Source organism: Euprymna scolopes, chromosome 46 (genome assembly GCF_053919585.1).
Source record: "Euprymna scolopes isolate OS-2025 chromosome 46, ASM5391958v1, whole genome shotgun sequence".
Taxonomy (NCBI): Eukaryota; Metazoa; Mollusca; class Cephalopoda; order Sepiida; family Sepiolidae; genus Euprymna; species Euprymna scolopes.
This window is the reverse complement of record NC_136527.1, coordinates 2643127-2661699: the sequence shown is the minus strand read 5'-3', so window position 1 is coordinate 2661699 and position 18573 is coordinate 2643127. Positions and strand designations below refer to the sequence as shown.

Sequence of the window (18573 nt, the reverse complement as noted above, 5' to 3'; positions counted from 1 at the left end):
ATAGGTTCCGGCGAGGTTCGAACTCGCGACTTTCTGCGTGTAAAGCAGATGTGATAACCACTACACCACAGAACCGTTACCAAGGTGTAGAGAGTTTTATCTAAAAGTTGATTAATTTGTATCCAAAACAATGGAAAGGTAATAATTTCCAAAGAAATTTGGGTATTTTTTCAATGTAACAGTTTAGATAAAGATAAAAGCATAGGTTCCGGCGAGGTTCGAACTCGCGACTTTCTGCGTGTAAAGCAGATGTGATAACCACTACACCACAGAACCGTTACCAAGGTATAGAGAGTTTTATCTAAAAGTTGATTAATTTGTATCCAAAACAATGGAAAGGTAATGATTTCCAAAGAAATTTGGGTATTTTTTCAATGTAACAGTTTAGATAAAGATAAAAGCATAGGATCCGGCGAGGTTCGAACTCAGGACTTTCTGCGTGTAAAGCAGATGTGATAACCACTACACCACAGAACCGCTACCAAGGTATAGAGAGTTTTATCTAAAAGTTGATTAATTTGTATCCAAAACAATGGAAAGGTAATGATTTCCAAAGAAATTTGGGTATTTTTTCAATGTAACAGTTTCGATAAAGATAAAAGCATAGTTTCCGGCGAGGTTCGAACCCGCGACTTTCTGCGTGTAAAGCAGATGTGATAACCACTACACCACAGAACCGTTACAAAGGTATAGAGAGTTTTATCTAAAAGTTGATGAATTTGTATCCAAAACAATGGAAAGGTAATGATTTCCAAAGAAATTTGGGTATTTTTTCAATGTAACAGTTTAGATAAAGATAAAAGCATAGGTTCCGGCGAGGTTCGAACTCGCGACTTTCTGCGTGTAAAGCAGATGTGATAACCACTACACCACAGAACCGTTACCAAGGTGTAGAGAGTTTTATCTAAAAGTTGATTAATTTGTATCCAAAACAATGGAAAGGTAATAATTTCCAAAGAAATTTGGGTATTTTTTCAATGTAACAGTTTAGATAAAGATAAAAGCATAGGTTCCGGCGAGGTTCGAACTCGCGACTTTCTGCGTGTAAAGCAGATGTGATAACCACTACACCACAGAACCGTTACCAAGGTATAGAGAGTTTTATCTAAAAGTTGATTAATTTGTATCCAAAACAATGGAAAGGTAATGATTTCCAAAGAAATTTGGGTATTTTTTCAATGTAACAGTTTAGTCAAAGATAAAAGCATAGGATCCGGCGAGGTTCGAACTCAGGACTTTCTGCGTGTAAAGCAGATGTGATAACCACTACACCACAGAACCGCTACCAAGGTATAGAGAGTTTTATCTAAAAGTTGATTAATTTGTATCCAAAACAATGGAAAGGTAATGATTTCCAAAGAAATTTGGGTATTTTTTCAATGTAACAGTTTAGATAAAGATAAAAGCATAGTTTCCGGCGAGGTTCGAACCCGCGACTTTCTGCGTGTAAAGCAGATGTGATAACCACTACACCACAGAACCGTTACAAAGGTATAGAGAGTTTTATCTAAAAGTTGATGAATTTGTATCCAAAACAATGGAAAGGTAATGATTTCCAAAGAAATTTTGGTATTTTTTAAATGTAACAGTTTAGATAAAGATAAAAGCATAGGTTCCGGCGCGGTTCGAACTCGCGACTTTCTGCGTGTAAAGCAGATTTGATAACCACTACACCACAGAACCGTTACCAAGGTATAGAGAGTTTTATCTAAAAGTTGATTAATTTGGATCCAAAACAATGGAAACGTAATGATTTCCAAAGAAATTTGGGTATTTTTTCAATGTAACAGTTTAGATAAAGATAAAAGCATAGGTTCCGGCGAGGTTCGAACTCGCGACTTTCTGCGTGTAAAGCAGATGTGATAACCACTACACCACAGAACCGTTACTAGGTATAGAGAGTTTTATCTAAAAGTTGATTAATTTGTATCCAAAACAATGGAAAGGTAATGATTTCCAAAGAAATTTGGGTATTTTTTCAATGTAACAGTTTAGATAAAGATAAAAGCATAGGTTCCGGCGAGGTTCGAACTCGCGACTTTCTGCGTGTAAAGAAGATGTGATAACCACTACACCACAGAACCGTTACCATGGTATAGAGAGTTTTATCTAAAAGTTGATTAATTTGTATCCAAAACAATGGAAAGGTAATGATTTCCAAATAAATTTGGGTATTTTTTCAATGTAACAGTTTAGATAAAGATAAAAGCATAGGTTCCGGCGAGGTTCGATCTCGCGACTTTCTGCGTGTAAAGCAGATATGATAACGACTACACCACAGAACCGTTACCAAGGTATAGAGAGTTTTATCTAAAAGTTGATTAATTTGTATCCAAAACAATGGAAAGGTAATGATTTCCAAAGAAATTTGGGTATTTTTTCAATGTAACAGTTTAGATAAAGATAAAAGCATAGGTTCCGGCGAGGTTCGAACTCGCGACTTTCTGCGTGTAAAGCAGATGTGATAACCACTACACCACAGAACCGTTACCAAGGTATAGAGAGTTTTATCTAAAAGTTGATTAATTTGTATCCAAAACAATGGAAAGGTAATAATTTCCCAAGAAATTTTGGTATTTTTTCAATGTAACAGTTTAGATAAAGATAAAAGCATAGGTTCCGGCGAGGTTCGAACTCGCGACTTTCTGCGTGTAAAGCAGATGTGATAACCACTACACCACAGAACCGTTACCAAGGTATAGAGAGTTTTATCTAAAAGTTGATTAATTTGTATCCAAAACAATGGAAAGGTAATGATTTCCAAAGAAATTTGGGTATTTTTTCAATGTAACAGTTTAGATAAAGATAAAAGCATAGGATCCGGCGAGGTTCGAACTCAGGACTTTCTGCGTGTAAAGCAGATGTGATAACCACTACACCACAGAACCGCTACCAAGGTATAGAGAGTTTTATCTAAAAGTTGATTAATTTGTATCCAAAACAATGGAAAGGTAATGATTTCCAAAGAAATTTGGGTATTTTTTCAATGTAACAGTTTCGATAAAGATAAAAGCATAGTTTCCGGCGAGGTTCGAACCCGCGACTTTCTGCGTGTAAAGCAGATGTGATAACCACTACACCACAGAACCGTTACAAAGGTATAGAGAGTTTTATCTAAAAGTTGATGAATTTGTATCCAAAACAATGGACAGGTAATGATTTCCAAAGAAATTTTGGTATTTTTTCAATGTAACAGTTTAGATAAAGATAAAAGCATAGGTTCCGGCGCGGTTCGAACTCGTGACTTTCTGCGTGTAAAGCAGATTTGATAACCACTACACCACAGAACCGTTACCAAGGTATAGAGAGTTTTATCTAAAAGTTGATTAATTTGGATCCAAAACAATGGAAACGTAATGATTTCCAAAGAAATTTGGGTATTTTTTCAATGTAACAGTTTAGATAAAGATAAAAGCATAGGTTCCGGCGAGGTTCGAACTCGCGACTTTCTGCGTGTAAAGCAGATGTGATAACCACTACACCACAGAACCGTTACTAGGTATAGAGAGTTTTATCTAAAAGTTGATTAATTTGTATCCAAAACAATGGAAAGGTAATGATTTCCAAATAAATTTGGGTATTTTTTCAATGTAACAGTTTAGATAAAGATAAAAGCATAGGTTCCGGCGAGGTTCGATCTCGCGACTTTCTGCGTGTAAAGCAGATATGATAACGACTACACCACAGAACCGTTACCAAGGTATAGAGAGTTTTATCTAAAAGTTGATTAATTTGTATCCAAAACAATGGAAAGGTAATGATTTCCAAAGAAATTTGGGTATTTTTTCAATGTAACAGTTTAGATAAAGATAAAAGCATAGGTTCCGGCGAGGTTCGAACTCGCGACTTTCTGCGTGTAAAGCAGATGTGATAACCACTACACCACAGAACCGTTACCAAGGTATAGAGAGTTTTATCTAAAAGTTGATTAATTTGTATCCAAAACAATGGAAAGGTAATAATTTCCCAAGAAATTTGGGTATTTTTTCAATGTAACAGTTTAGATAAAGATAAAAGCATAGGTTCCGGCGAGGTTCGAACTCGCGACTTTCTGCGTGTAAAGCAGATGTGATAACCACTACACCACAGAACCGTTACCAAGGTATAGAGAGTTTTATCTAAAAGTTGATTAATTTGTATCCAAAACAATGGAAAGGTAATGATTTCCAAAGAAATTTGGGTATTTTTTCAATGTAACAGTTTAGATAAAGATAAAAGCATAGGATCCGGCGAGGTTCGAACTCAGGACTTTCTGCGTGTAAAGCAGATGTGATAACCACTACACCACAGAACCGCTACCAAGGTATAGAGAGTTTTATCTAAAAGTTGATTAATTTGTATCCAAAACAATGGAAAGGTAATGATTTCCAAAGAAATTTGGGTATTTTTTCAATGTAACAGTTTCGATAAAGATAAAAGCATAGTTTCCGGCGAGGTTCGAACCTGCGACTTTCTGCGTGTAAAGCAGATGTGATAACCACTACACCACAGAACCGTTACAAAGGTATAGAGAGTTTTATCTAAAAGTTGATGAATTTGTATCCAAAACAATGGACAGGTAATGATTTCCAAAGAAATTTTGGTATTTTTTCAATGTAACAGTTTAGATAAAGATAAAAGCATAGGTTCCGTTGCGGTTCGAACTCGCGACTTTCTGCGTGTAAAGCAGATTTGATAACCACTACACCACAGAACCGTTACCAAGGTATAGAGAGTTTTATCTAAAAGTTGATTAATTTGGATCCAAAACAATGGAAACGTAATGATTTCCAAAGAAATTTGGGTATTTTTTCAATGTAACAGTTTAGATAAAGATAAAAGCATAGGTTCCGGCGAGGTTCGAACTCGCGACTTTCTGCGTGTAAAGCAGATGTGATAACCACTACACCACAGAACCGTTACTAGGTATAGAGAGTTTTATCTAAAAGTTGATTAATTTGTATCCAAAACAATGGAAAGGTAATGATTTCCAAATAAATTTGGGTATTTTTTCAATGTAACAGTTTAGATAAAGATAAAAGCATAGGTTCCGGCGAGGTTCGATCTCGCGACTTTCTGCGTGTAAAGCAGATATGATAACGACTACACCACAGAACCGTTACCAAGGTATAGAGAGTTTTATCTAAAAGTTGATTAATTTGTATCCAAAACAATGGAAAGGTAATGATTTCCAAAGAAATTTGGGTATTTTTTCAATGTAACAGTTTAGATAAAGATAAAAGCATAGGTTCCGGCGAGGTTCGAACTCGCGACTTTCTGCGTGTAAAGCAGATGTGATAACCACTACACCACAGAACCGTTACCAAGGTATAGAGAGTTTTATCTAAAAGTTGATTAATTTGTATCCAAAACAATGGAAAGGTAATAATTTCCCAAGAAATTTGGGTATTTTTTCAATGTAACAGTTTAGATAAAGATAAAAGCATAGGTTCCGGCGAGGTTCGAACTCGCGACTTTCTGCGTGTAAAGCAGATGTGATAACCACTACACCACAGAACCGTTACCAAGGTATAGAGAGTTTTATCTAAAAGTTGATTAATTTGTATCCAAAACAATGGAAAGGTAATGATTTCCATAGAAATTTGGGTATTTTTTCAATGTAACAGTTTAGATAAAGATAAAAGCATAGGTTCCGGCGAGGATCGAACTCACGACTTTCTGCGTGTAAAGCAGATGTGATAACCACTACACCACAGAACCGCTACCAAGGTATAGAGAGTTTTATCTAAAAGTTGATTAATTTGTATCCAAAACAATGGAAAGGTAATGATTTCCAAAGAAATTTGGGTATTTTTTCAATGTAACAGCTTAGATAAAGATAAAAGCATAGGTTCCGGCGAGGTTCGAACTCGCGATTTTCTGCGTGTAAAGCAGATTTGATAACCACTACACCACAGAACCGTTACCAAGGTATAGAGAGTTTTATCTAAAAGTTGATGAATTCGTATCCAAAACAATGGAACGGTAATGATTTCCAAAGAAATTTGGGTATTTTTTCAATGTAACAGTTTAGATAAAGATAAAAGCATAGGTTCCGGCGAGGTTCGAACTCGCGACTTTCTGCGTGTAAAGCAGATGTGATAACCACTACACCACAGAACCGTTACCAAGGTATAGAGAGTTTTATCTAAAAGTTGATTAATTTGTATCCAAAACAATGGAAAGGTAATGATTTCCAAAGAAATTTGTGTATTTTTTCAATGTAACAGTTTAGATAAAGATAAAAGCATAGGTTCCGGCGAGGTTCGAACTCGCGACTTTCTGCGTGTAAAGCAGATGTGATAACCACTACACCACAGAACCGTTACCAAGGTATAGAGAGTTTTATCTAAAAGTTGATTAATTTGTATCCAAAACAATGGAAAGGTAATGATTTCCAAAGAAATTTGGGTATTTTTTCAATGTAACAGTTTAGATAAAGATAAAAGCATAGGTTCCGGCGAGGTTCGAACTCGCGACTTTCTGCGTGTAAAGCAGATGTGATAACCACTACACCACAGAACCGTTACCAAGGTGTAGAGAGTTTTATCTAAAAGTTGATTAATTTGTATCCAAAACAATGGAAAGGTAATAATTTCCAAAGAAATTTGGGTATTTTTTCAATGTAACAGTTTAGATAAAGATAAAAGCATAGGTTACGGCGATGTTCGAACTCGCGACTTTCTGCGTGTAAAGCAGATGCGATAACCACTACACCACAGAACCGTTACCAAGGTATAGAGAGTTTTATCTAAAAGTTGATTAATTTGTATCAAAAACAATGGAAAGGTAATGATTTCCAAAGAAATTTGGGTATTTTTTCAATGTAACAGTTTAGATAAAGATAAAAGCATAGGATCCGGCGAGGTTCGAACTCAGGACTTTCTGCGTGTAAAGCAGATGTGATAACCACTACACCACAGAACCGCTACCAAGGTATAGAGAGTTTTATCTAAAAGTTGATTAATTTGTATCCAAAACAATGGAAAGGTAATGATTTCCAAAGAAATTTGGGTATTTTTTCAATGTAACAGTTTCGATAAAGATAAAAGCATAGTTTCCGGCGAGGTTCGAACCCGCGACTTTCTGCGTGTAAAGCAGATGTGATAACCACTACACCACAGAACCGTTACAAAGGTATAGAGAGTTTTATCTAAAAGTTGATGAATTTGTATCCAAAACAATGGACAGGTAATGATTTCCAAAGAAATTTTGGTATTTTTTCAATGTAACAGTTTAGATAAAGATAAAAGCATAGGTTCCGGCGCGGTTCGAACTCGCGACTTTCTGCGTGTAAAGCAGATTTGATAACCACTACACCACAGAACCGTTACCAAGGTATAGAGAGTTTTATCTAAAAGTTGATTAATTTGGATCCAAAACAATGGAAACGTAATGATTTCCAAAGAAATTTGGGTATTTTTTCAATGTAACAGTTTAGATAAAGATAAAAGCATAGGTTCCGGCGAGGTTCGAACTCGCGACTTTCTGCGTGTAAAGCAGATGTGATAACCACTACACCACAGAACCGTTACTAGGTATAGAGAGTTTTATCTAAAAGTTGATTAATTTGTATCCAAAACAATGGAAAGGTAATGATTTCCAAAGAAATTTGGGTATTTTTTCAATGTAACAGTTTAGATAAAGATAAAAGCATAGGTTCCGGCGAGGTTCGAACTCGCGACTTTCTGCGTGTAAAGAAGATGTGATAACCACTACACCACAGAACCGTTACCATGGTATAGAGAGTTTTATCTAAAAGTTGATTAATTTGTATCCAAAACAATGGAAAGGTAATGATTTCCAAATAAATTTGGGTATTTTTTCAATGTAACAGTTTAGATAAAGATAAAAGCATAGGTTCCGGCGAGGTTCGATCTCGCGACTTTCTGCGTGTAAAGCAGATGTGATAACGACTACTCCACAGAACCGTTACCAAGGTATAGAGAGTTTTATCTAAAAGTTGATTAATTTGTATCCAAAACAATGGAAAGGTAATGATTTCCAAAGAAATTTTGGTATTTTTTCAATGTAACAGTTTAGATAAAGACAAAAGCATAGGTTCCGGCGAGGTTCGATCTCGCGACTTTCTGCGTGTAAAGCAGATGTGATAACCACTACACCACAGAACCGTTACCAAGGTATAGAGAGTTTTATCTAAAAGTTGATTAATTTGTATCCAAAACAATGGAAAGGTAATGATTTCCAAAGAAATTTGGGTATTTTTTCAATGTAACAGTTTAGATAAAGATAAAAGCATAGGTTCCGGCGAGGTTCGATCTCGCGACTTTCTGCGTGTAAAGCAGATGTGATAACCACTACACCACAGAACCGTTACCAAGGTATAGAGAGTTTTATCTAAAAGTTGATTCATTTGTATCCAAAACAATGGAAAGGTAATGATTTCCAAAGAAATTTGGGTATTTTTTCAATGTAACAGTTTAGATAAAGATAAAAGCATAGGTTCCGGGTAGGTTCGATCTCGCGACTTTCTGCGTGTAAAGCAGATGTGATAACCACTACACCACAGAACCGTTACCAAGGTAAAGAGAGTTTTATCTAAAAGTTGATTAATTTGTATCCAAAACAATGGAATGGTAATGATTTCCAAAGAAATTTGGGTATTTTTTCAATGTAACAGTTTAGATAAAGATAAAATCATAGGTTCCGGCGAGGTTCGAACTCGCGACTTTCTGCGTGTAAAGCAGATGTAATAACCACTACACCACAGAACCGTTACCAAGGTATAGAGAGTTTCATCTAAAAGTTGATGAATGTGTATCCAAAACAATGGAACGGTAATGATTTCCAAAGAAATTTGGGTATTTTTTCAATGTAACAGTTTAGATAAAGATAAAAGCATAGGTTCCGGCGAGGTTCGAACTCGCGACTTTCTGCGTGTAAAGCAGATGTGATAACCACTACACCACAGAACCGTTACCAAGGTATAGAGAGTTTTATCTAAAAGTTGATTAATTTGTATCCAAAACAATGGAAAGGTAATGATTTCCAAAGAAATTTGGGATATTTTTTCAATGTAACAGTTTAGATAAAGATAAAAGCAGAGGTTCCGGCGAGGTTCGAACTCGCGACTTTCTGCGTGTAAAGCAGATGTGATAACCACTACACCACATAACCGTTACCAAGGGATAGAGAGTTTTATCTAAAAGTTGATTAATTTGTATCCAAAACAATGGAAAGGTAATGATTTCCAAAGAAATTTGGGTATTTTTTCAATGTAACAGTTACGATAAAGATAAAAGCATAGGTTCCGGCGAGGTTCGATCTCGCGACTTTCTGCGTGTAAAGCAGATGTGATAACCACTACACCACAGAACCGTTACCAAGGTATAGAGAGTTTTATCTAAAAGTTGATTAATTTGTATCCAGAACAATGGAAAGGTAATGATTTCCAAAGAAATTTGAGTATTTTTTCAATGTAACAGTTAAGATAAAGATAAAAGCATCGGTTCCGGCGAGGTTCGAACTCGCGACTGTCTGCGTGTAAAGCAGATGTAATAACAACTACACCACAGAACCGTTACCAAGGTATAGAGAGTTTTATCTAAAAGTTGATTAATTTGTACCCAAAACAATGGAAAGGTAATGATTTCCAAAGAAATTTGGGTATTTTTTCAATGTAACAGTTTAGATAAAGATAAAAGCATAGGTTCCGGCGAGGTTCGAACTCGCGACTTTCTGCGTGTAAAGCAGATGTGATAACAACTACACCACAGAACCGTTACCAAGGTATAGAGAGTTTTATCTAAAAGTTGATTAATTTGTATCCAAAACAATGGAAAGGTAATGATTTCCAAAGAAATTTGGGTATTTTTTCAATGTAACAGTTTAGATAAAGATAAAAGCATAGGTTCCGGCGAGGTTCGAACTCGCGACTTTCTGCGTGTAAAGCAGATGTGATAACCACTACACCACAGGACCGTTACCAAGGTGTAGAGAGTTTTATCTAAAAGTTGATTAATTTGTATCCAAAACAATGGAAAGGTAATGATTTCCAAAGAAATTTGGGTATTTTTTCAATGTAACAGTTTAGATAAAGATAAAAGCATAGGTTCCGGCAAGGTTCGAACTCGCGACTTTCTGCGTGTAAAGCAGATGTAATAACCACTACACCACAGAACCGTTACCAAGGTATAGAGAGTTTTATCTAAAATTTGATTAATTTGTATCCAAAACAATGGAAAGGTAATGATTTCCAAAGAAATTTGGGTATTTTTTCAATGTAACAGTTAAGATAAAGATAAAAGCATAGGTCCCGGCGAGGTTCGAACTCGCGACTGTCTGCGTGTAAAGCAGATGTAATAACAACTACACCACAGAACCGTTACCAAGGTATAGAGAGTTTTATCTAAAAGTTGATTAATTTGTACCCAAAACAATGAAAAGGTAATGATTTCCAAAGAAATTTGGGTATTTTTTCAATGTAACAGTTTAGATAAAGATAAAAGCATAGGTTCCGGCGAGGTTCGAACTCGCGACTTTCTGCGTGTAAAGCAGATGTGATAACAACTACACCACAGAACCGTTACCAAGGTATAGAGAGTTTTATCTAAAAGTTGATTAATTTGTATCCAAAACAATGGAAAGGTAATGATTTCCAAAGAAATTTGGGTATTTTTTCAATGTAACAGTTTAGATAAAGATAAAAGCATAGTTTCCGGCGAGGTTCGAACTCGCGACTTTCTGCGTGTACAGCAGATGTGATAACCACTACACCACAGAACCGTTACCAAGGTATAGAGAGTTTTATCTAAAAGTTGATTAATTTGTATCCAAAACAATGGAAAGGTAATGATTTCCAAAGAAATTTGGGTATTTTTTCAATGTAACAGTTTAGATAAAGATAAAAGCATAGGTTCCGGCGAGGTTCGAACTCGCGACTTTCTGCGTGTAAAGCAGATGTGATAACCACTACACCACAGAACCGTTACCAAGGTATAGAGAGTTTTATCTAAAAGTTGATGAATTTGTATCCAAAACAATGGAAAGGTAATGATTTCCAAAGAAATTTGGGTATTTTTTCAATGTAACAGCTTAGATAAAGATAAAAGCATAGGTTCCGGCGAGGTTCGAACTCGCGACTTTCTGCGTGTAAAGCAGATGTGATAACCACTACACCACAGAACCGTTACCAAGGTATAGAGAGTTTTATCTAAAAGTTGATTAATTTGTATCCAAAACAATGGAAAGGTAATGATTTCCAAAGAAATTTGGGTATTTTTTCAATGTAACAGTTTAGATAAAGATAAAAGCATAGGTTCCGGCGAGGTTCGAACTCGCGACTTTCTGCGTGTAAAGCAGATGTGATAACCACTACACCACAGAACCGTTACCAAGGAATAGAGAGTTTTATCTAAAAGTTGATTAATTTGTATCCAAAACAATGGAAAGGTAATGATTTCCAAAGAAATTTGGGTATTTTTCCAATGTAACAGTTTAGATAAAGATAAAAGCATAGGTTCCGGCGAGGTTCGAACTCGCGACTTTCTGCGTGTAAAGCAGATGTGATAACCACTACACCACAGAACCGTTACCAAGGTATAGAGAGTTTTATCTAAAAGTTGATGAATTTTTATCCAAAACAATGGAAAGGTAATGATTTCCAAAGAAATTTGGGTATTTTTTCAATGTAACAGTTTAGATAAAGATAAAAGCATAGGTTCCGGCGAGGTTCGAACTCGCGACTTTCTGCGTGTAAAGCAGATGTGATAACCACTACACCACAGAACCGTTACCAAGGTATAGAGAGTTTTATCTAAAAGTTGATGAATTTGTATCCAAAACAATGGAAAGGTAATGATTTCCAAAGAAATTTGGGTATTTTTTCAATGTAACAGCTTAGATAAAGATAAAAGCATAGGTTCCGGCGAGGTTCGAACTCGCGACTTTCTGCGTGTAAAGCAGATGTGATAACCACTACACCACAGAACCGTTACCAAGGTATAGAGAGTTTTATCTAAAAGTTGATTAATTTGTATCCAAAACAATGGAAAGGTAATGATTTCCAAAGAAATTTGGGTATTTTTTCAATGTAACAGTTTAGATAAAGATAAAAGCATAGGTTCCGGCGAGGTTCGAACTCGCGACTTTCTGCGTGTAAAGCAGATGTGATAACCACTACACCACAGAACCGTTACCAAGGTATAGAGAGTTTTATCTAAAAGTTGATGAATTTGTATCCAAAACAATAGAACGGTAATGATTTCCAAAGAAATTTGGGTATTTTTTCAATGTAACAGTTTAGATAAAGATAAAAGCATAGGTTCCGGCGAGGTTCGAACTCGCGACTTTCTGCGTGTAAAGCAGATGTGATAACCACTACACCACAGAACCGTTACCAAGGTATAGAGAGTTTTATCTAAAAGTTGATTAATTTGTATCCAAAACAATGGAAAGGTAATGATTTCCAAAGAAATTTGGGTATTTTTTCAATGTAACAGTTTAGATAAAGATAAAAGCATAGGTTCCGGCGAGGTTCGAACTCGCGACTTTCTGCGTGTAAAGCAGATGTGATAACCACTACACCACAGAACCGTTACCAAGGTATAGAGAGTTTTATCTAAAAGTTGATTAATTTGTATCCAAAACAATGGAAAGGTAATGATTTCCAAAGAAATTTGGGTATTTTTTCAATGTAACAGTTTAGATAAAGATAAAAGCATAGGTTCCGGAGAGGTTCGAACTCGCGACTTTCTGCGTGTAAAGCAGATGTGATAACCACTACACCACAGAACCGTTACCAAGGTATAGAGAGTTTTATCTAAAAGTTGATTAATTTGTATCCAAAACAATGGAAAGGTAATAATTTCCCAAGAAATTTGGGTATTTTTTCAATGTAACAGTTTAGATAAAGATAAAAGCATAGGTTCCGGCGAGGTTCGAACTCGCGAATTTCTGCGTGTAAAGCAGATGTGATAACCACTACACCACAGAACCGTTACCAAGGTATAGAGAGTTTTATCTAAAAGTTGATTAATTTGTATCCAAAACAATGGAAAGGTAATGATTTCCAAAGAAATTTGGGTATTTTTTCAATGTAACAGTTTAGATAAAGATAAAAGCATAGGTTCCGGCGAGGTTCGAACTCACGACTTTCTGCGTGTAAAGCAGATGTGATAACCACTACACCACAGAACCGCTACCAAGGTATAGAGAGTTTTATCTAAAAGTTGATTAATTTGTATCCAAAACAATGGAAAGGTAATGATTTCCAAAGAAATTTGGGTATTTTTTCAATGTAACAGCTTAGATAAAGATAAAAGCATAGGTTCCGGCGAGGTTCGAACTCGCGACTTTCTGCGTGTAAAGCAGATGTGATAACCACTACACCACAGAACCGTTACCAAGGTATAGAGAGTTTTATCTAAAAGTTGATGAATTTGTATCCAAAACAATGGAACGGTAATGATTTCCAAAGAAATTTGGGTATTTTTTCAATGTAACAGTTTAGATAAAGATAAAAGCATAGGTTCCGGCGAGGTTCGAACTCGCGACTTTCTGCGTGTAAAGCAGATGTGATAACCACTACACCACAGAACCGTTACCAAGGTATAGAGAGTTTTATCTAAAAGTTGATTAATTTGTATCCAAAACAATGGAAAGGTAATGATTTCCAAAGAAATTTGGGTATTTTTTCAATGTAACAGTTTAGATAAAGATAAAAGCATAGGTTCCGGCGAGGTTCGAACTCGCGACTTTCTGCGTGTAAAGCAGATGTGATAACAACTACACCACAGAACCGCTACCAAGGTATAGAGAGTTTTATCTAAAAGTTGATTAATTTGTATCCAAAACAATGGAAAGGTAATGATTTCCAAAGAAATTTGGGTATTTTTTCAATGTAACAGTTTAGATAAAGATAAAAGCATAGTTTCCGGCGAGGTTCGAACTCGCGATTTTCTGCGTGTAAAGCAGATGTGATAACCACTACACCACAGAACCGTTACAAAGGTATAGAGAGTTTTATCTAAAAGTTGATGAATTTGTATCCAAAACAATGGAAAGGTAATGATTTCCAAAGAAATTTGGGTATTTTTTCAATGTAACAGTTTAGATAAAGATAAAAGCATAGGTTCCGGCGCAGTTCGAACTCGCAACGTTCTGCGTGTAAAGCAGATTTGATAACCACTACACCACAGAACCGTTACCAAGGTAAAGAGAGTTTTATCTAAAAGTTGATTAATTTGGATCCAAAACAATGGAAAGGTAATGATTTCCAAAGAAATTTGGGTATTTTTTCAATGTAACAGTTTAGATAAAGATAAAAGCATAGGTTCCGGCGAGGTTCGATCTCGCGACTTTCTGCGTGTAAAGCAGATGTGATAACCACTACACCACAGAACCGTTACCAAGGTGTAGAGAGTTTTATCTTAAAGTTGATGAATTAGTATCCAAAACAAAGGAAAGTTAATGATTTCCAAAGAAATTTGGGTATTTTTTCAATGTAACGGTTTAGATAAAGATAAAAGCATAGGTTCCGGCGAGGTTCGAACTCGCGACTTTCTGCGTGTTCAGCAGATGTGATAACCACTACACCACAGAACCGTTACCAAGGTATAGAGAGTTTTATCTAAAAGTTGATTAATTTGTATCCAAAACAATGGAAAGGTAATGATGTCCAAAGAAATTTTATATTTTTTCAATGTAACAGTTTAGATAAAGATAAAAGCATAGGTTCCGGCGAGGTTCGAACTCGCGACTTTCTGCGTGTAAAGCAGATGTGATAACCACTACACCACAGAACCGTTACCAAGGTATAAGGAGTTTTATATAAAAGTTGATTAATTTGTATCCAAAACAATGGAAAGGTAATGATTTCCAAAGAAATTTTGGTATTTTTTCAATGTAACAGTTTAGATAAAGAGGAAAGCATAGGTTCCGGCGAGGTTCGAACTTGCGACTTTCTGCGCGTAAAGCAGATGTGATAACCACTACACCACAGAACCGTTACCGAGGTATAGAGAGTTTTATATAAAAGTTGATTAATTTGTATCCAAAACAATGGAAAGGTAATGATTTCCAAAGAAATTTGGGTATTTTTTCAATGTAACAGTTTAGATAAAGATAAAAGCATAGGTTCCGGCGAGGTTCGAACTCGCGACTTTCTGCGTGTAAAGCAGATGTGATAACCACTACACCAAAGAACCGTTACCAAGGTATGGAGAGTTTTATCTAAAAGTTGATGAATTTGTATCCAAAACAATGGAACGGTACTGATTTCCAAAGAAATTTGGGTATTTTTTCAATGTAACAGTTTAGATAAAGATAAAAGCATAGGTTCCGGCGAGGTTCGAACTCGCGACTTTCTGCGTGTAAAGCAGATGTGATAACCACTACACCACAGAACCGTTACCAAGGTATAGAGAGTTTTATCTAAAAGTTGATTAATGTGTATCCAAAACAATGAAAAGGTAATGATTTCCAAAGAAATTTTGGTATTTTTTCAATGTAACAGTTTAGATAAAGATAAAAGCATAGGTTCCGGCGAGGTTCGAACTCGCGACTTTCTGCGTGTAAAGCAGATGTGATAACCACTACACCACAGAACCGTTACCAAGGTATAGAGAGTTTTATCTAAAAGTTGATTAATTTGTATCCAAAACAATGGAAAGGTAATAATTTCCCAAGAAATTTGGGTATTTTTTCAATGTAACAGTTTAGATAAAGATAAAAGCATAGGTTCCGGCGAGGTTCGAACTCGCGACTTTCTGCGTGTAAAGCAGATGTGATAACCACTACTCCACAGAACCGTTACCAAGGTATAGAGAGTTTTATCTAAAACTTGATTAATTTGTATCCAAAACAATGGAAAGGTAATGATTTCCAAAGAAATTTGGGTATTTTTTCAATGTAACAGTTTAGATAAAGATAAAAGCATAGGTTCCGGCGAGGTTCGAACTCGCGACTTTCTGCGTGTAAAGCAGATGTGATAACCACTACACCACAGAACCGTTACCAAGGTGTAGAGAGTTTTATCTTAAAGTTGATGAATTAGTATCCAAAACAAAGGAAAGGTAATGATTTCCAAAGAAATTTGGGTATTTTTTCAATGTAACGGTTTAGATAAAGATAAAAGCATAGGTTCCGGCGAGGTTCGAACTCGCGACTTTCTGCGTGTTCAGCAGATGTGATAACCACTACACCACAGAACCGTTACCAAGGTATAGAGAGTTTTATCTAAAAGTTGATTAATTTGTATCCAAAACAATGGAAAGGTAATGATTTCCAAAGAAATTTTATATTTTTTCAATGTAACAGTTTAGATAAAGATAAAAGCATAGGTTCCGGCGAGGTTCGAACTCGCGACTTTCTGCGTGTAAAGCAGATGTGATAACCACTACACCACAGAACCGTTACCAAGGTATAAGGAGTTTTATATAAAAGTTGATTAATTTGTATCCAAAACAATGGAAAGGTAATGATTTCCAAAGAAATTTTGGTATTTTTTCAATGTAACAGTTTAGATAAAGAGGAAAGCATAGGTTCCGGCGAGGTTCGAACTCGCGACTTTCTGCGCGTAAAGCAGATATGATAACCACTACACCACAGAACCGTTACCAAGGTATAGAGAGTTTTATATAAAAGTTGATTAATTTGTATCCAAAACAATGGAAAGGTAATGATTTCCAAAGAAATTTGGGTATTTTTTCAATGTAACAGTTTAGATAAAGATAAAAGCATAGGTTCCGGCGAGGTTCGAACTCGCGACTTTCTGCGTGTAAAGCAGATGTGATAACCACTACACCAAAGAACCGTTACCAAGGTATGGAGAGTTTTATCTAAAAGTTGATGAATTTGTATCCAAAACAATGGAACGGTACTGATTTCCAAAGAAATTTGGGTATTTTTTCAATGTAACAGTTTAGATAAAGATAAAAGCATAGGTTCCGGCGAGGTTCGAACTCGCGACTTTCTGCGTGTAAAGCAGATGTGATAACCACTACACCACAGAACCGTTACCAAGGTGTAGAGAGTTTTATCTAAAAGTTGATTAATGTGTATCCAAAACAATGAAAAGGTAATGATTTCCAAAGAAATTTTGGTATTTTTTCAATGTAACAGTTTAGATAAAGATAAAAGCATAGGTTCCGGCGAGGTTCGAACTCGCGACTTTCTGCGTGTAAAGCAGATGTGATAACCACTACACCACAGAACCGTTACCAAGGTATAGAGAGTTTTATCTAAAACTTGATTAATTTGTATCCAAAACAATGGAAAGGTAATAATTTCCCAAGAAATTTGGGTATTTTTTTAATGTAACAGTTTAGATAAAGATAAAAGCATAGGTTCCGGCGAGGTTCGAACTCGCGACTTTCTGCGTGTAAAGCAGATGTGATAACCACTACTCCACAGAACCGTTACTAAGGTATAGAGAGTTTTATCTAAAACTTGATTAATTTGTATCCAAAACAATGGAAAGGTAATGATTTCCAAAGAAATTTGGGTATTTTTTCAATGTAACAGTTTAGATAAAGATAAAAGCATAGGTTCCGGCGAGGTTCGAACTCGCGACTTTCTGCGTGTAAAGCAGATGTGATAACCACTACACCACAGAACCGTTACCAAGGTATAGAGAGTTTTATCTAAAAGTTGATTAATTTGTATTTAAAACAATGGAAAGGTAATAATTTCCCAAGAAATTTGGGTATTTTTTCAATGTAACAGTTTAGATAAAGATAAAAGCATAGGTTCCGGCGAGGTTCGAACTCGCGACTTTCTGCGTGTAAAGCAGATGTGATAACCACTACACCACAGAACCGTTACCAAGGTATAGAGAGTTTTATCTAAAAGTTGATTAATTTGTATCCAAAACAATGGAAAGGTAATGATTTCCAAAGAAATTTGGGTATTTTTTCAATGTAACAGTTTAGATAAAGATAAAAGCATAGGTTCCGGCAAGGTTCGAACTCACGACTTTCTGCGTGTAAAGCAGATGTGATAACCACTACACCACAGAACCGCTACCAAGGTATAGAGAGTTTTATCTAAAAGTTGATTAATTTGTATCCAAAACAATGGAAAGGTAATGATTTCCAAAGAAATTTGGGTATTTTTTCAATGTAACAGCTTAGATAAAGATAAAAGCATAGGTTCCGGCGAGGTTCGAACTCGCGACTTTCTGCGTGTAAAGCAGATGTGATAACCACTACACCACAGAACCGTTACCAAGGTATAGAGAGTTTTATCTAAAAGTTGATGAATTTGTATCCAAAACAATGGAACGGTAATGATTTCCAAAGAAATTTGGGTATTTTTTCAATGTAACAGTTTAGATAAAGATAAAAGCATAGGTTCCGGCGAGGTTCGAACTCGCGACTTTCTGCGTGTAAAGCAGATGTGATAACCACTACACCACAGAACCGTTACCAAGGTATAGAGAGTTTTATCTAAAAGTTGATTAATTTGTATCCAAAACAATGGAAAGGTAATGGTTTCCAAAGAAATTTGGGTATTTTTTCAATGTAACAGTTTAGATAAAGATAAAAGCATAGGTTCCGGCGAGGTTCGAACTCGCGACTTTCTGCGTGTAAAGCAGATGTGATAACAACTACACCACAGAACCGCTACCAAGGT

At 35.9% G+C, this 18573-nt stretch overlaps 78 non-coding genes across 78 annotated transcripts; all 78 read right to left on the bottom strand.

The window, feature by feature from the left end:
- Positions 1 to 2: 2 nt before the first annotated feature.
- Positions 3 to 75, bottom strand: Trnav-uac (transfer RNA valine (anticodon UAC)). Its single transcript has one exon. It is a non-coding gene; the product is annotated as a tRNA-Val (tRNA).
- Positions 76 to 203: 128 nt separating this feature from the next.
- Positions 204 to 276, bottom strand: Trnav-uac (transfer RNA valine (anticodon UAC)). Its single transcript has one exon. It is a non-coding gene; the product is annotated as a tRNA-Val (tRNA).
- Positions 277 to 404: 128 nt separating this feature from the next.
- On the bottom strand, positions 405 to 477 carry Trnav-uac (transfer RNA valine (anticodon UAC)). The gene has a single exon. It is a non-coding gene; the product is annotated as a tRNA-Val (tRNA).
- Positions 478 to 605: 128 nt separating this feature from the next.
- Positions 606 to 678, bottom strand: Trnav-uac (transfer RNA valine (anticodon UAC)). Its single transcript has one exon. It is a non-coding gene; the product is annotated as a tRNA-Val (tRNA).
- A 128-nt stretch (positions 679 to 806) lies between these two features.
- Positions 807 to 879, bottom strand: Trnav-uac (transfer RNA valine (anticodon UAC)). Its single transcript has one exon. It is a non-coding gene; the product is annotated as a tRNA-Val (tRNA).
- Positions 880 to 1007: 128 nt separating this feature from the next.
- Trnav-uac (transfer RNA valine (anticodon UAC)) lies at positions 1008 to 1080 on the bottom strand. The gene has a single exon. It is a non-coding gene; the product is annotated as a tRNA-Val (tRNA).
- Positions 1081 to 1208: 128 nt separating this feature from the next.
- On the bottom strand, positions 1209 to 1281 carry Trnav-uac (transfer RNA valine (anticodon UAC)). Its single transcript has one exon. It is a non-coding gene; the product is annotated as a tRNA-Val (tRNA).
- A 128-nt stretch (positions 1282 to 1409) lies between these two features.
- Trnav-uac (transfer RNA valine (anticodon UAC)) lies at positions 1410 to 1482 on the bottom strand. Its single transcript has one exon. It is a non-coding gene; the product is annotated as a tRNA-Val (tRNA).
- A 329-nt stretch (positions 1483 to 1811) lies between these two features.
- Trnav-uac (transfer RNA valine (anticodon UAC)) lies at positions 1812 to 1884 on the bottom strand. Its single transcript has one exon. It is a non-coding gene; the product is annotated as a tRNA-Val (tRNA).
- A 127-nt stretch (positions 1885 to 2011) lies between these two features.
- Trnav-uac (transfer RNA valine (anticodon UAC)) lies at positions 2012 to 2084 on the bottom strand. Its single transcript has one exon. It is a non-coding gene; the product is annotated as a tRNA-Val (tRNA).
- Positions 2085 to 2413: 329 nt separating this feature from the next.
- Trnav-uac (transfer RNA valine (anticodon UAC)) lies at positions 2414 to 2486 on the bottom strand. Its single transcript has one exon. It is a non-coding gene; the product is annotated as a tRNA-Val (tRNA).
- A 128-nt stretch (positions 2487 to 2614) lies between these two features.
- Positions 2615 to 2687, bottom strand: Trnav-uac (transfer RNA valine (anticodon UAC)). The gene has a single exon. It is a non-coding gene; the product is annotated as a tRNA-Val (tRNA).
- Positions 2688 to 2815: 128 nt separating this feature from the next.
- Positions 2816 to 2888, bottom strand: Trnav-uac (transfer RNA valine (anticodon UAC)). Its single transcript has one exon. It is a non-coding gene; the product is annotated as a tRNA-Val (tRNA).
- Positions 2889 to 3016: 128 nt separating this feature from the next.
- On the bottom strand, positions 3017 to 3089 carry Trnav-uac (transfer RNA valine (anticodon UAC)). The gene has a single exon. It is a non-coding gene; the product is annotated as a tRNA-Val (tRNA).
- A 329-nt stretch (positions 3090 to 3418) lies between these two features.
- On the bottom strand, positions 3419 to 3491 carry Trnav-uac (transfer RNA valine (anticodon UAC)). The gene has a single exon. It is a non-coding gene; the product is annotated as a tRNA-Val (tRNA).
- Positions 3492 to 3819: 328 nt separating this feature from the next.
- Trnav-uac (transfer RNA valine (anticodon UAC)) lies at positions 3820 to 3892 on the bottom strand. Its single transcript has one exon. It is a non-coding gene; the product is annotated as a tRNA-Val (tRNA).
- Positions 3893 to 4020: 128 nt separating this feature from the next.
- On the bottom strand, positions 4021 to 4093 carry Trnav-uac (transfer RNA valine (anticodon UAC)). The gene has a single exon. It is a non-coding gene; the product is annotated as a tRNA-Val (tRNA).
- A 128-nt stretch (positions 4094 to 4221) lies between these two features.
- Trnav-uac (transfer RNA valine (anticodon UAC)) lies at positions 4222 to 4294 on the bottom strand. The gene has a single exon. It is a non-coding gene; the product is annotated as a tRNA-Val (tRNA).
- A 530-nt stretch (positions 4295 to 4824) lies between these two features.
- Trnav-uac (transfer RNA valine (anticodon UAC)) lies at positions 4825 to 4897 on the bottom strand. Its single transcript has one exon. It is a non-coding gene; the product is annotated as a tRNA-Val (tRNA).
- Positions 4898 to 5225: 328 nt separating this feature from the next.
- On the bottom strand, positions 5226 to 5298 carry Trnav-uac (transfer RNA valine (anticodon UAC)). Its single transcript has one exon. It is a non-coding gene; the product is annotated as a tRNA-Val (tRNA).
- A 128-nt stretch (positions 5299 to 5426) lies between these two features.
- Trnav-uac (transfer RNA valine (anticodon UAC)) lies at positions 5427 to 5499 on the bottom strand. The gene has a single exon. It is a non-coding gene; the product is annotated as a tRNA-Val (tRNA).
- A 128-nt stretch (positions 5500 to 5627) lies between these two features.
- On the bottom strand, positions 5628 to 5700 carry Trnav-uac (transfer RNA valine (anticodon UAC)). The gene has a single exon. It is a non-coding gene; the product is annotated as a tRNA-Val (tRNA).
- A 128-nt stretch (positions 5701 to 5828) lies between these two features.
- Positions 5829 to 5901, bottom strand: Trnav-uac (transfer RNA valine (anticodon UAC)). Its single transcript has one exon. It is a non-coding gene; the product is annotated as a tRNA-Val (tRNA).
- A 128-nt stretch (positions 5902 to 6029) lies between these two features.
- Trnav-uac (transfer RNA valine (anticodon UAC)) lies at positions 6030 to 6102 on the bottom strand. The gene has a single exon. It is a non-coding gene; the product is annotated as a tRNA-Val (tRNA).
- Positions 6103 to 6230: 128 nt separating this feature from the next.
- On the bottom strand, positions 6231 to 6303 carry Trnav-uac (transfer RNA valine (anticodon UAC)). The gene has a single exon. It is a non-coding gene; the product is annotated as a tRNA-Val (tRNA).
- Positions 6304 to 6431: 128 nt separating this feature from the next.
- On the bottom strand, positions 6432 to 6504 carry Trnav-uac (transfer RNA valine (anticodon UAC)). The gene has a single exon. It is a non-coding gene; the product is annotated as a tRNA-Val (tRNA).
- Positions 6505 to 6833: 329 nt separating this feature from the next.
- Trnav-uac (transfer RNA valine (anticodon UAC)) lies at positions 6834 to 6906 on the bottom strand. The gene has a single exon. It is a non-coding gene; the product is annotated as a tRNA-Val (tRNA).
- A 128-nt stretch (positions 6907 to 7034) lies between these two features.
- On the bottom strand, positions 7035 to 7107 carry Trnav-uac (transfer RNA valine (anticodon UAC)). Its single transcript has one exon. It is a non-coding gene; the product is annotated as a tRNA-Val (tRNA).
- Positions 7108 to 7436: 329 nt separating this feature from the next.
- Positions 7437 to 7509, bottom strand: Trnav-uac (transfer RNA valine (anticodon UAC)). Its single transcript has one exon. It is a non-coding gene; the product is annotated as a tRNA-Val (tRNA).
- Positions 7510 to 7636: 127 nt separating this feature from the next.
- Trnav-uac (transfer RNA valine (anticodon UAC)) lies at positions 7637 to 7709 on the bottom strand. Its single transcript has one exon. It is a non-coding gene; the product is annotated as a tRNA-Val (tRNA).
- Positions 7710 to 8038: 329 nt separating this feature from the next.
- On the bottom strand, positions 8039 to 8111 carry Trnav-uac (transfer RNA valine (anticodon UAC)). Its single transcript has one exon. It is a non-coding gene; the product is annotated as a tRNA-Val (tRNA).
- A 128-nt stretch (positions 8112 to 8239) lies between these two features.
- Trnav-uac (transfer RNA valine (anticodon UAC)) lies at positions 8240 to 8312 on the bottom strand. The gene has a single exon. It is a non-coding gene; the product is annotated as a tRNA-Val (tRNA).
- A 329-nt stretch (positions 8313 to 8641) lies between these two features.
- On the bottom strand, positions 8642 to 8714 carry Trnav-uac (transfer RNA valine (anticodon UAC)). Its single transcript has one exon. It is a non-coding gene; the product is annotated as a tRNA-Val (tRNA).
- Positions 8715 to 8842: 128 nt separating this feature from the next.
- On the bottom strand, positions 8843 to 8915 carry Trnav-uac (transfer RNA valine (anticodon UAC)). The gene has a single exon. It is a non-coding gene; the product is annotated as a tRNA-Val (tRNA).
- Positions 8916 to 9044: 129 nt separating this feature from the next.
- Positions 9045 to 9117, bottom strand: Trnav-uac (transfer RNA valine (anticodon UAC)). The gene has a single exon. It is a non-coding gene; the product is annotated as a tRNA-Val (tRNA).
- Positions 9118 to 9245: 128 nt separating this feature from the next.
- Trnav-uac (transfer RNA valine (anticodon UAC)) lies at positions 9246 to 9318 on the bottom strand. Its single transcript has one exon. It is a non-coding gene; the product is annotated as a tRNA-Val (tRNA).
- Positions 9319 to 9647: 329 nt separating this feature from the next.
- On the bottom strand, positions 9648 to 9720 carry Trnav-uac (transfer RNA valine (anticodon UAC)). The gene has a single exon. It is a non-coding gene; the product is annotated as a tRNA-Val (tRNA).
- A 128-nt stretch (positions 9721 to 9848) lies between these two features.
- Trnav-uac (transfer RNA valine (anticodon UAC)) lies at positions 9849 to 9921 on the bottom strand. The gene has a single exon. It is a non-coding gene; the product is annotated as a tRNA-Val (tRNA).
- A 128-nt stretch (positions 9922 to 10049) lies between these two features.
- Trnav-uac (transfer RNA valine (anticodon UAC)) lies at positions 10050 to 10122 on the bottom strand. The gene has a single exon. It is a non-coding gene; the product is annotated as a tRNA-Val (tRNA).
- Positions 10123 to 10451: 329 nt separating this feature from the next.
- Trnav-uac (transfer RNA valine (anticodon UAC)) lies at positions 10452 to 10524 on the bottom strand. Its single transcript has one exon. It is a non-coding gene; the product is annotated as a tRNA-Val (tRNA).
- Positions 10525 to 10853: 329 nt separating this feature from the next.
- On the bottom strand, positions 10854 to 10926 carry Trnav-uac (transfer RNA valine (anticodon UAC)). Its single transcript has one exon. It is a non-coding gene; the product is annotated as a tRNA-Val (tRNA).
- A 128-nt stretch (positions 10927 to 11054) lies between these two features.
- On the bottom strand, positions 11055 to 11127 carry Trnav-uac (transfer RNA valine (anticodon UAC)). Its single transcript has one exon. It is a non-coding gene; the product is annotated as a tRNA-Val (tRNA).
- Positions 11128 to 11255: 128 nt separating this feature from the next.
- Trnav-uac (transfer RNA valine (anticodon UAC)) lies at positions 11256 to 11328 on the bottom strand. Its single transcript has one exon. It is a non-coding gene; the product is annotated as a tRNA-Val (tRNA).
- A 128-nt stretch (positions 11329 to 11456) lies between these two features.
- Trnav-uac (transfer RNA valine (anticodon UAC)) lies at positions 11457 to 11529 on the bottom strand. Its single transcript has one exon. It is a non-coding gene; the product is annotated as a tRNA-Val (tRNA).
- A 128-nt stretch (positions 11530 to 11657) lies between these two features.
- On the bottom strand, positions 11658 to 11730 carry Trnav-uac (transfer RNA valine (anticodon UAC)). Its single transcript has one exon. It is a non-coding gene; the product is annotated as a tRNA-Val (tRNA).
- Positions 11731 to 11858: 128 nt separating this feature from the next.
- Trnav-uac (transfer RNA valine (anticodon UAC)) lies at positions 11859 to 11931 on the bottom strand. Its single transcript has one exon. It is a non-coding gene; the product is annotated as a tRNA-Val (tRNA).
- Positions 11932 to 12059: 128 nt separating this feature from the next.
- Trnav-uac (transfer RNA valine (anticodon UAC)) lies at positions 12060 to 12132 on the bottom strand. Its single transcript has one exon. It is a non-coding gene; the product is annotated as a tRNA-Val (tRNA).
- Positions 12133 to 12260: 128 nt separating this feature from the next.
- Trnav-uac (transfer RNA valine (anticodon UAC)) lies at positions 12261 to 12333 on the bottom strand. The gene has a single exon. It is a non-coding gene; the product is annotated as a tRNA-Val (tRNA).
- A 128-nt stretch (positions 12334 to 12461) lies between these two features.
- Trnav-uac (transfer RNA valine (anticodon UAC)) lies at positions 12462 to 12534 on the bottom strand. Its single transcript has one exon. It is a non-coding gene; the product is annotated as a tRNA-Val (tRNA).
- A 128-nt stretch (positions 12535 to 12662) lies between these two features.
- Trnav-uac (transfer RNA valine (anticodon UAC)) lies at positions 12663 to 12735 on the bottom strand. Its single transcript has one exon. It is a non-coding gene; the product is annotated as a tRNA-Val (tRNA).
- Positions 12736 to 12863: 128 nt separating this feature from the next.
- Positions 12864 to 12936, bottom strand: Trnav-uac (transfer RNA valine (anticodon UAC)). The gene has a single exon. It is a non-coding gene; the product is annotated as a tRNA-Val (tRNA).
- A 128-nt stretch (positions 12937 to 13064) lies between these two features.
- Positions 13065 to 13137, bottom strand: Trnav-uac (transfer RNA valine (anticodon UAC)). Its single transcript has one exon. It is a non-coding gene; the product is annotated as a tRNA-Val (tRNA).
- A 128-nt stretch (positions 13138 to 13265) lies between these two features.
- Trnav-uac (transfer RNA valine (anticodon UAC)) lies at positions 13266 to 13338 on the bottom strand. The gene has a single exon. It is a non-coding gene; the product is annotated as a tRNA-Val (tRNA).
- Positions 13339 to 13466: 128 nt separating this feature from the next.
- On the bottom strand, positions 13467 to 13539 carry Trnav-uac (transfer RNA valine (anticodon UAC)). The gene has a single exon. It is a non-coding gene; the product is annotated as a tRNA-Val (tRNA).
- A 128-nt stretch (positions 13540 to 13667) lies between these two features.
- On the bottom strand, positions 13668 to 13740 carry Trnav-uac (transfer RNA valine (anticodon UAC)). The gene has a single exon. It is a non-coding gene; the product is annotated as a tRNA-Val (tRNA).
- A 128-nt stretch (positions 13741 to 13868) lies between these two features.
- Positions 13869 to 13941, bottom strand: Trnav-uac (transfer RNA valine (anticodon UAC)). The gene has a single exon. It is a non-coding gene; the product is annotated as a tRNA-Val (tRNA).
- Positions 13942 to 14270: 329 nt separating this feature from the next.
- Positions 14271 to 14343, bottom strand: Trnav-uac (transfer RNA valine (anticodon UAC)). The gene has a single exon. It is a non-coding gene; the product is annotated as a tRNA-Val (tRNA).
- A 128-nt stretch (positions 14344 to 14471) lies between these two features.
- Positions 14472 to 14544, bottom strand: Trnav-aac (transfer RNA valine (anticodon AAC)). Its single transcript has one exon. It is a non-coding gene; the product is annotated as a tRNA-Val (tRNA).
- Positions 14545 to 14671: 127 nt separating this feature from the next.
- On the bottom strand, positions 14672 to 14744 carry Trnav-uac (transfer RNA valine (anticodon UAC)). The gene has a single exon. It is a non-coding gene; the product is annotated as a tRNA-Val (tRNA).
- Positions 14745 to 14872: 128 nt separating this feature from the next.
- On the bottom strand, positions 14873 to 14945 carry Trnav-uac (transfer RNA valine (anticodon UAC)). Its single transcript has one exon. It is a non-coding gene; the product is annotated as a tRNA-Val (tRNA).
- A 128-nt stretch (positions 14946 to 15073) lies between these two features.
- Positions 15074 to 15146, bottom strand: Trnav-uac (transfer RNA valine (anticodon UAC)). The gene has a single exon. It is a non-coding gene; the product is annotated as a tRNA-Val (tRNA).
- A 128-nt stretch (positions 15147 to 15274) lies between these two features.
- Trnav-uac (transfer RNA valine (anticodon UAC)) lies at positions 15275 to 15347 on the bottom strand. The gene has a single exon. It is a non-coding gene; the product is annotated as a tRNA-Val (tRNA).
- Positions 15348 to 15475: 128 nt separating this feature from the next.
- On the bottom strand, positions 15476 to 15548 carry Trnav-uac (transfer RNA valine (anticodon UAC)). Its single transcript has one exon. It is a non-coding gene; the product is annotated as a tRNA-Val (tRNA).
- A 128-nt stretch (positions 15549 to 15676) lies between these two features.
- Trnav-uac (transfer RNA valine (anticodon UAC)) lies at positions 15677 to 15749 on the bottom strand. Its single transcript has one exon. It is a non-coding gene; the product is annotated as a tRNA-Val (tRNA).
- A 128-nt stretch (positions 15750 to 15877) lies between these two features.
- Positions 15878 to 15950, bottom strand: Trnav-uac (transfer RNA valine (anticodon UAC)). Its single transcript has one exon. It is a non-coding gene; the product is annotated as a tRNA-Val (tRNA).
- A 128-nt stretch (positions 15951 to 16078) lies between these two features.
- Positions 16079 to 16151, bottom strand: Trnav-aac (transfer RNA valine (anticodon AAC)). Its single transcript has one exon. It is a non-coding gene; the product is annotated as a tRNA-Val (tRNA).
- Positions 16152 to 16278: 127 nt separating this feature from the next.
- On the bottom strand, positions 16279 to 16351 carry Trnav-uac (transfer RNA valine (anticodon UAC)). Its single transcript has one exon. It is a non-coding gene; the product is annotated as a tRNA-Val (tRNA).
- Positions 16352 to 16479: 128 nt separating this feature from the next.
- Trnav-uac (transfer RNA valine (anticodon UAC)) lies at positions 16480 to 16552 on the bottom strand. Its single transcript has one exon. It is a non-coding gene; the product is annotated as a tRNA-Val (tRNA).
- Positions 16553 to 16680: 128 nt separating this feature from the next.
- Positions 16681 to 16753, bottom strand: Trnav-uac (transfer RNA valine (anticodon UAC)). The gene has a single exon. It is a non-coding gene; the product is annotated as a tRNA-Val (tRNA).
- Positions 16754 to 16881: 128 nt separating this feature from the next.
- Positions 16882 to 16954, bottom strand: Trnav-uac (transfer RNA valine (anticodon UAC)). The gene has a single exon. It is a non-coding gene; the product is annotated as a tRNA-Val (tRNA).
- A 128-nt stretch (positions 16955 to 17082) lies between these two features.
- Trnav-uac (transfer RNA valine (anticodon UAC)) lies at positions 17083 to 17155 on the bottom strand. Its single transcript has one exon. It is a non-coding gene; the product is annotated as a tRNA-Val (tRNA).
- A 128-nt stretch (positions 17156 to 17283) lies between these two features.
- On the bottom strand, positions 17284 to 17356 carry Trnav-uac (transfer RNA valine (anticodon UAC)). The gene has a single exon. It is a non-coding gene; the product is annotated as a tRNA-Val (tRNA).
- A 128-nt stretch (positions 17357 to 17484) lies between these two features.
- Trnav-uac (transfer RNA valine (anticodon UAC)) lies at positions 17485 to 17557 on the bottom strand. Its single transcript has one exon. It is a non-coding gene; the product is annotated as a tRNA-Val (tRNA).
- Positions 17558 to 17685: 128 nt separating this feature from the next.
- On the bottom strand, positions 17686 to 17758 carry Trnav-uac (transfer RNA valine (anticodon UAC)). Its single transcript has one exon. It is a non-coding gene; the product is annotated as a tRNA-Val (tRNA).
- Positions 17759 to 17886: 128 nt separating this feature from the next.
- Trnav-uac (transfer RNA valine (anticodon UAC)) lies at positions 17887 to 17959 on the bottom strand. Its single transcript has one exon. It is a non-coding gene; the product is annotated as a tRNA-Val (tRNA).
- A 128-nt stretch (positions 17960 to 18087) lies between these two features.
- On the bottom strand, positions 18088 to 18160 carry Trnav-uac (transfer RNA valine (anticodon UAC)). Its single transcript has one exon. It is a non-coding gene; the product is annotated as a tRNA-Val (tRNA).
- Positions 18161 to 18288: 128 nt separating this feature from the next.
- On the bottom strand, positions 18289 to 18361 carry Trnav-uac (transfer RNA valine (anticodon UAC)). The gene has a single exon. It is a non-coding gene; the product is annotated as a tRNA-Val (tRNA).
- Positions 18362 to 18489: 128 nt separating this feature from the next.
- Positions 18490 to 18562, bottom strand: Trnav-uac (transfer RNA valine (anticodon UAC)). The gene has a single exon. It is a non-coding gene; the product is annotated as a tRNA-Val (tRNA).
- Positions 18563 to 18573: the final 11 nt, after the last annotated feature.